We start from the raw sequence: 6985 nt of genomic DNA on the forward strand, positions 1-6985 counted from the left end.
CACTACACCACCCTTTTATGAGAAAAAAACATATATTGGGGAAAAGTAAATATTTTGAATGTACTAATGAGAAAACGCTTCTCTACATGGACTGATTTTTTTTTTTCTTGGAGACATATTTGCCTACTAGAAAAGCTAGTGAAGCATGGACCATGCAAGACACCTTCTTGAAAAAGACAATAATGCCTTGGGCAATGTGGTTAGTGGCCTGGCGTGCCTCGCATCTTTGGCCTATACTGGCAGGCACTCGCTAGAGACAGTGTCTTCTTGTGGGGTAGAGATGGGAGGCAACTCAGTTCCAGCTGCTCATCATCGAATCTGACACTTTTCAGGGACTGCCCCGTCTGACGTGCCTTTCCCTGATGGACAATTCTGGTCCTAGGAGTCAGCCTGCTGACTGCAGGCCATGTAACTCATCATTCTCGCTTGCTCTGTGTAGAAAAGAAGGCTGTAGTAGCAGAAATACCCACATACTGGGCCTTGAAGTTCCCGTTTGTGCTCCTTTAACTTCGTGGCATGAAGTCCATGGTGAATGGCCATTTTCTTCTCTAGAATCTGTCCCACAGCTGTCATGAGCTCCTGAGCCTCCACATTCTCGCTGTCCATAATTGATCTGCTTTTGACTGGCCATTGGCTCTGGGCAGTGGCTGATCTGGGCTTGCACTTTTCAGAGCATCCTGACCTTTAAGTTTTTTACGGGGGAAAATCCACTGGACAAAAGCCTCATCCTTTTTTTCTGAAGAAGTTTTTTTAAAACACCCTGTTCCTTCTCTGTTATCATATGGAGGTATTTCCTCCCAACAGAGTCTACAGTTTCCGCAGCCTGGACAGAGGGACTCATACCCTTGTCTTGAGAGGTCCCCTATTTCTCAAGCTTTTCTGCATTCTCTCCTGGGTCAGGCCTCCTGAGGTCCTGTCTCTCATAAGTAGGGACAATCATCTTGTTCTGATTCTTCCAAAAGTCTTGATATTTTTTGGTCCTGGGCTCTTGCTACCATGGACTGCTGCTTGGGCAACATAGCACCTGGGAAACTAGCACTCTCTGGGGATGGCACTGAGGCAGCTGAGACGCCAAGTTGTCAGCAGCAAGGGGCTTGTGTATGGGACAGTCTTATGGCAGATTCTCTGACTGTACCTTTACGTTGGACTTAAACTCACTAACCACCTCTGCGTTAAGGCATAGCTCTTCTAGATCTTGGAAAACAGTCATTTTAAGGTATAGGGGACTTATACTAGTCCCTGGAGCCTCTAAACTACTCAAATGTGCATTTGTGTTTGGGGACTTTGTCAGCACTTTGGTTCCCAAGATGTCTCTAGACTCTGGTTGAAAAGCAGGGGACAGTGTAGCCTCCCCTGCCTCCCTGGCTTCCTTGGCCCTCAAAGATTGGGGTCCTATGTTCATCTCTGGCACTGTTACCTGATGGCTGGGGTCTTGTGAGGCATGTAGACCACTCTTCCCTCCTGGCTCATTCCTGGACATTGTTGAACCTGGACTGGGCTCTGTGCTGTCCTTCATGGCCCACTCCACAGTCCCAGTCTGCCAGGTGAGTGTGACGGCCTGAGGTGGCGACCTGCCCTCCTGTCTAGCCAGAGAGGCCTTTGTGGTCCCATGGTCATCACCAAGTGGGATCTGTCCCAGAGCCCTCTGGATTTCCTCACACACAGGTAAGGGGGCCAGGAGAGGCCTCTCCAGGGTGGGAACTGACTCCTCTCCTATCGCTTTCTCTCCTAGATGGAGCTGAGGAGTCTTTCCAAGGACCTCATCAAACTGGATTATTGAGTGGTCTCCAGGGACACAAGGAGCTGTCCTGACAGGTGTGGGAGCAGGACCATTCCTGCTGTCATCAGATCAGGGTTGTTCTAGAACAGGACTCTCCACCACTGCAAGGACACCCGAGCTGGGCCCCCTGTGTGCCAAATGTGGCACAAAGTGCAGAATCACTCTAGAAAGATTGTTCCTGGTCTCCCTTTTTTCTGTGTGGTTTGGGGCCAGAGAGGAGGCAAGCGACACTAGGAGCAGGCCACGCCGAGGACCAATCCTGGACTGCACCACCCATTCTGGACAGGTCACTTCTGCGCTCCCGTGTGATAAATCCTGTGTGGTGTCTTCGTCTCCTGCAGGGCTCTGGGATAAGCAAGGCTAGAATCACGTAAGAATTATTACGTGATGGCAGGCCAGTCTCTCATCCTTTTAAGTCCCCAACTCTCCCCTGGAGCAGACCTTGGGCCATGTGTTTATGTAAAGGTCACCACACTGGGAGTGACACTGAGTTCTCTAGTCCTGGCTTTTCCACCTGTTGTTAAGTCATCTTTTCTAGAATTCAGGAGGCAAGGATGTGCAAGCTTAGAAACTGTATTGTGGAGACAATTAACAATTCCTGACTAGCTTTAATTCTGCAGATTTGGCCCTAGAGGTGGCTTCTTTATATCTGTGATCTCAGAGCTGAAGAAGGTGGAGACAGAGGTTGGGGCCCTTTCCCCTTCCCTCCTCCCATACCTGTAGATGATGATGGGACATCAGGGCTTCTCGGTCGCTGCATATTTATGGACACTCTGTGTCACTTTGCCTCCTTTCTTGGATCCAACCTTTTCAGTTCTTCACCCACATCCCACCCAAATTTCACGGTATCCGACTGTCAGATAGTTACCCACATACAGTCACACACTGTTCTATTCATCCAGAATTCCTCCCCTAGGGTTAATAGAGGGAAAGGCAGGTCACCAGTGACCATGACCATTCATTCATTTGTGGCAGGAGTGAACACAGCCCTCATCATCATCCTCCCTGAGGCTCACACCTACGCACACGCAAAGCAGGAAGTGCCATCTGTCTGGTCTCTACATGTGGGAAAGGCAGAGGTGGAGGAGGGCGAGCTGTACATTTTATTCAGGCTAAGCTGAGAGGGGTTCACAAGGCCATCCCCATCGCAGCCTTCATTAGGTGAGAAGGGACCTTAAGGAGTCTTTAGGGCCCAAGAGATCTAGGGGCAAGATTTCTCTTGCTTCTGAACTCAGGGCCCCAGCAACTCCCCACTCCAAGACTTCCTGACAATTCTTGGAGCCTGAGTGGGAATGACCAACCCTGTGAGGCCCCTGTAAACCTATTTCCTACAGCTGCACGATTTCAAAGCTGAGTGGAAGCAAGAGAAAGATGAGTTGAACCAGATCCTTGAGTGGAGTTTTTATGGTTTTTTTCATCTTGTTTTAGAGTAGTTTTTGTTGTTTGAGTAATGAAAGTATTGTGAAAATATCAGGGGCAATGAAGGGACTTGTGATAAGGAGTAAGCTCGCAATGCCACGATCAGCCTCCCTCCATGCCCCTTTCTTCTCGAGGCCAAAGCACACACCTAGCAAGCACAAGAAGTCACTACACCACCCTTTTATGAGAAAAAAAAAAAAACATATATTGGGGAAAAGTAAATATTTTGAATATGCTAATGAGAAAAACGTTTTTCTATATGGACTAATTTTTTTTTTCTTGGAGACATATTTGCCTACTAGAAAAGGCTAGTGAAGCATGGACCAGGCAAGACCCTTCCTCGAAAAAGATAATGCCATGGGCAGTGTGGTTGGTGGCCTGGCGTGCACGGCATCCTTGGCCTATACTTGCAGGCACTGACTGGAGACAGTGTTTTCTTGGGGGCCAGGGATGGGTTGCGACTCACTTCCAGCTGCTCATCATCGAATCTGACACTTTTCAAGGACTTCCCAGGTCTGACTTGCTTTTCCCTGATAGAACAATTTTGGTCTTTGGAGTCAGCCTGCTGACTGTGAGGGGTGTAATTCATCATTCTCGCTTGCTCTGTGGAGTAAGGAAGGCAGCAGACACACACACATACTGGGGCTGGGTGTTCCCGTTTGTGCTCCTTTAACTTCGTGGCATGAAGTCCATGGTGAATGGCCATTTTCTTCTCTAGAATCTGTCCCACAGCTGTCATGAGCTCCTGAGCCTCCACATTCTCGCTGTCCAGAATTGATCTGCTTTTGACTGACTGTTGGCTCTGGGCAGTGGCTGATTTGGGCTTGCACTTTTGCAAAGCATCTTGACCTTGGAATTTTTTATGGGGGAAAATCCACTGGACAAAGTGCCTCATCTTTTTTTGAAGCTTTGTAAAACACTTTGTTTTTTCTCTGGCAGCAGCTGGAGGTGTTTCTTCCCAACAGAGCCTACTGTTTTTCTGGCTTGGGCAGAGGAACTCATACTCCTGTCTTGACAGGTCCCCAATTTCTCGAGCTTTTCTGCATGCTCTCCTGGGTTGGGCCACCTGCAGTCCTCTCTCTCATAAGTAGGGACAAACATCTCGCTCTGATTCTTCCAAAAGCCTTGATATCTTTTGGTCCTGGGCTCCTGCTGCTCTGGACTGCTGCTTGAGGCTGCCTTGAGGCCACACAGCATCTGGAAAACTAGCTTGTTTCCATTGGGCACTCCCTGGGGATGGCACTGAGGCACCTGAGAGGCCAAGTTGTCAGTAGCAAGGGGCTTGTGTCTGGGACACTCGTGTGGCAGGTTCTCTGACTGTACCTTTACGTTGGACTTAAACTCACTAACCATCTCTGTGTTAAGGCGTGGCTCTCCTGGATCTTGGAGAACAGTCATTCTAGGGTATAGGGGACTTTTACTGGTCCCTGGAGCCTCTAAACTACCCAAATGTGCATTTTTGTTTTGGGACTTTGTCAGCACATTGGTTCCCAAGATGTCTCTAGACTCTGGTTGAAAAGCAGGGGACAATGTGGCCTTCCCTGCCTCCCTGGCTTCCTTGGCCCTCAAAGATTGGGATCCTATGTTCATCTCTGGCACTGTTACCTGATGGCTGGGGTCTCGTGAGGCATGTAGACCACTCTTCCCTCCTGGCTCGTTCCTGGACATTGTTGAACCTGGACTGGGCTCTGTGCTGTCCTTCATGGCCCACTCCACAGTCCCACTCTGCCAGGTGAGTGTGACGGCCTGAGGTGGCGGCCTGCCCTCCTGTCTAGCCAGAGAGGCCTTTGTGGTCCCATGGTCATCACCACGTGGGATCTGTCCCAGAGCCCTCTGGATTTCCTCACACACAGGTAAGGGGGCCAGGAGAGGCCTCTCCAGGGTGGGAACTGACTCCTCTCCTATCGCTTTCTCTCCCAGATGGGGCTGAGGAAGTTTTCCAAGGACCTCAGCAAGCTGGACTATCGAGTGGTCTCCAGGGACACAGGGAGCTGAGGGAGGAAAGGCAAACTGCAGAGTGGGTGAGGGTTGAACCTTTTTCAAGATTTTAATGGACTTGAGCTTGAGGGGCAGGCCCCACATGTGCCTCACCCAAAACTTTGTCATATGTGCTTCCAGCATCTTTTGAGTGTTTGTGTCGAGGAAGGAAACCCTGTGGGAGGTGTTCACCCAGGGTTCCCAACCCTTTAAGATTCCCAAATTCCTGGTTTCCATGTGAGCGTTGGACTTGGGAGAAGCATGGTTGACAGCAAGCCAGGATCGACGCACACTCACGGGGATTAAACCCTCGCTGGTTTGCCCCCAATTCCTGCCTAAATGGCCTTTTTGGATGTTTTCTAGATTTTTGTCTAAGCTCCTCGGCAAACCACTTGTCAAGTCCTTTCTTAAAAGCATCCAGTCATTTTCTGACCCTTCAGAGTCTACTTCCTGAAATGCCACTATAGGCCTTTCGGAGGACCTGGAGAGGTTTTTAGGGACCTTGCTCATGTCTTGCTTTAGCTGGAACCCCACCTTCTGCGGATCCTTGCTGCTTTCACCTGTGAAGGAAGAGGGCCGTGAGGCCCCATGCTTGTCCTTTACCGGACATTTCCCTGGTAATTCGCTCTGAAGCTGCCTTAGTTCCAGAGATTCTTGTATCTTGCGAGGTAGCTCCCAGCGGTTTTGGATAAGCCATTTTTGGAGGTGTTGCTCCAGTTGCTTCCGGAGCTCTGGACTGATTGGAAAATTCTCGGGAAGGATGGAGCCCACCCAGCTGTCCTCGGGAAGGTTGGGAGTGAAGATATTAAAGACTTCCTGAGATCTTTTGATCACAGATGGCGGAGCCCACCCACTTTCTAGTTGCTTCGGCAACAAGGGCCATTCTGTATTTTGAATCTCAATTGAGGTGAGAGATTTTAGCTCATTCCGGGCTGTCGGGCAAGACACACCACAGGCTCTAATCTGGGATGGAGAAGAAGGTCGTAGGATTTGTACAGGAGATTGGAGATGGGCCTGGGCCTGAGTCAGAGGTGGGGCCTGTAATTGCAGCATCCTTGGAATCAAGGCTTGAGGTTGGAACTCCAGCTGGGGCAGGGGCTGGGAATGGGAAAGCAGTGGAGGTAGTTTAGCCTGCAGATGAATCGGGCAGGCATTTGAGATTCCATTGAATAAGAATGAGGGAGACTGTAGTGTGGAAGAATTCTCAGAGATCCAGGCAGTAGCCACCGGGGATTCGCTGTGCAGAGAGGAGAGACCCCAAAAAAGCTGGTTGTATTTTTGCTGTAGATGGTCCCCCAAGACCTTAGGATATGAGAGCTGCTGAGGACTAGGCAGTTGCCCTGGCTTATCTTTCGCGGTCCAGAAGGGTTGGGGGATTGTGGTGTCCTGCTCAGCACCTAGTGATGGCAACATTTTCCCCAAAGAATTCAGGTGGTAGTCTGGGCTCATTTGTTTTGGATATAATCTGTCTTTGTCTTTTTCCTTCGAAATCTTTATCTTGATTCTCTCTGTGACTTGTATCTCCAGGAGATTCTGGTCATCGGATTCGAGTAAGGAGGGGCTAACAGCCTCTACCATTCTTTCTGTGGAGTCTCTCCTGAGCAAGGCCTCTTGTGAGTGGTGGGACAGGTGCTCTTGTTGGGATTTGCACTGTGATGAGTTTGAGAGGCACAAGGCTTTGGCAGCTGCCTGCCACTGAGACGGGGTTAAAATGGAACAGCTTGAGTAGTCAAGGCCTGAGATGGCTGGGACTGCGACAGGAGAAGCTGACAAAGGTGTGTGTGGAGATGAGCTTTGTGGGATGGTCCT

At 49.7% G+C, this 6985-nt stretch overlaps 1 pseudogene; it reads right to left on the bottom strand.

The window, feature by feature from the left end:
* Window positions 1-3497: 3497 nt before the first annotated feature.
* On the bottom strand, window positions 3498-6745 carry LOC105311339 (annotated as a pseudogene).
* Between the last annotated feature and the right edge of the window lie 240 nt (window positions 6746-6985).

The sequence above is a fragment of the Pteropus vampyrus genome, unplaced genomic scaffold (assembly GCF_000151845.1).
Source record: "Pteropus vampyrus isolate Shadow unplaced genomic scaffold, Pvam_2.0 Scaffold1000003252, whole genome shotgun sequence".
Lineage (NCBI taxonomy): Eukaryota > Metazoa > Chordata > Mammalia > Chiroptera > Pteropodidae > Pteropus > Pteropus vampyrus.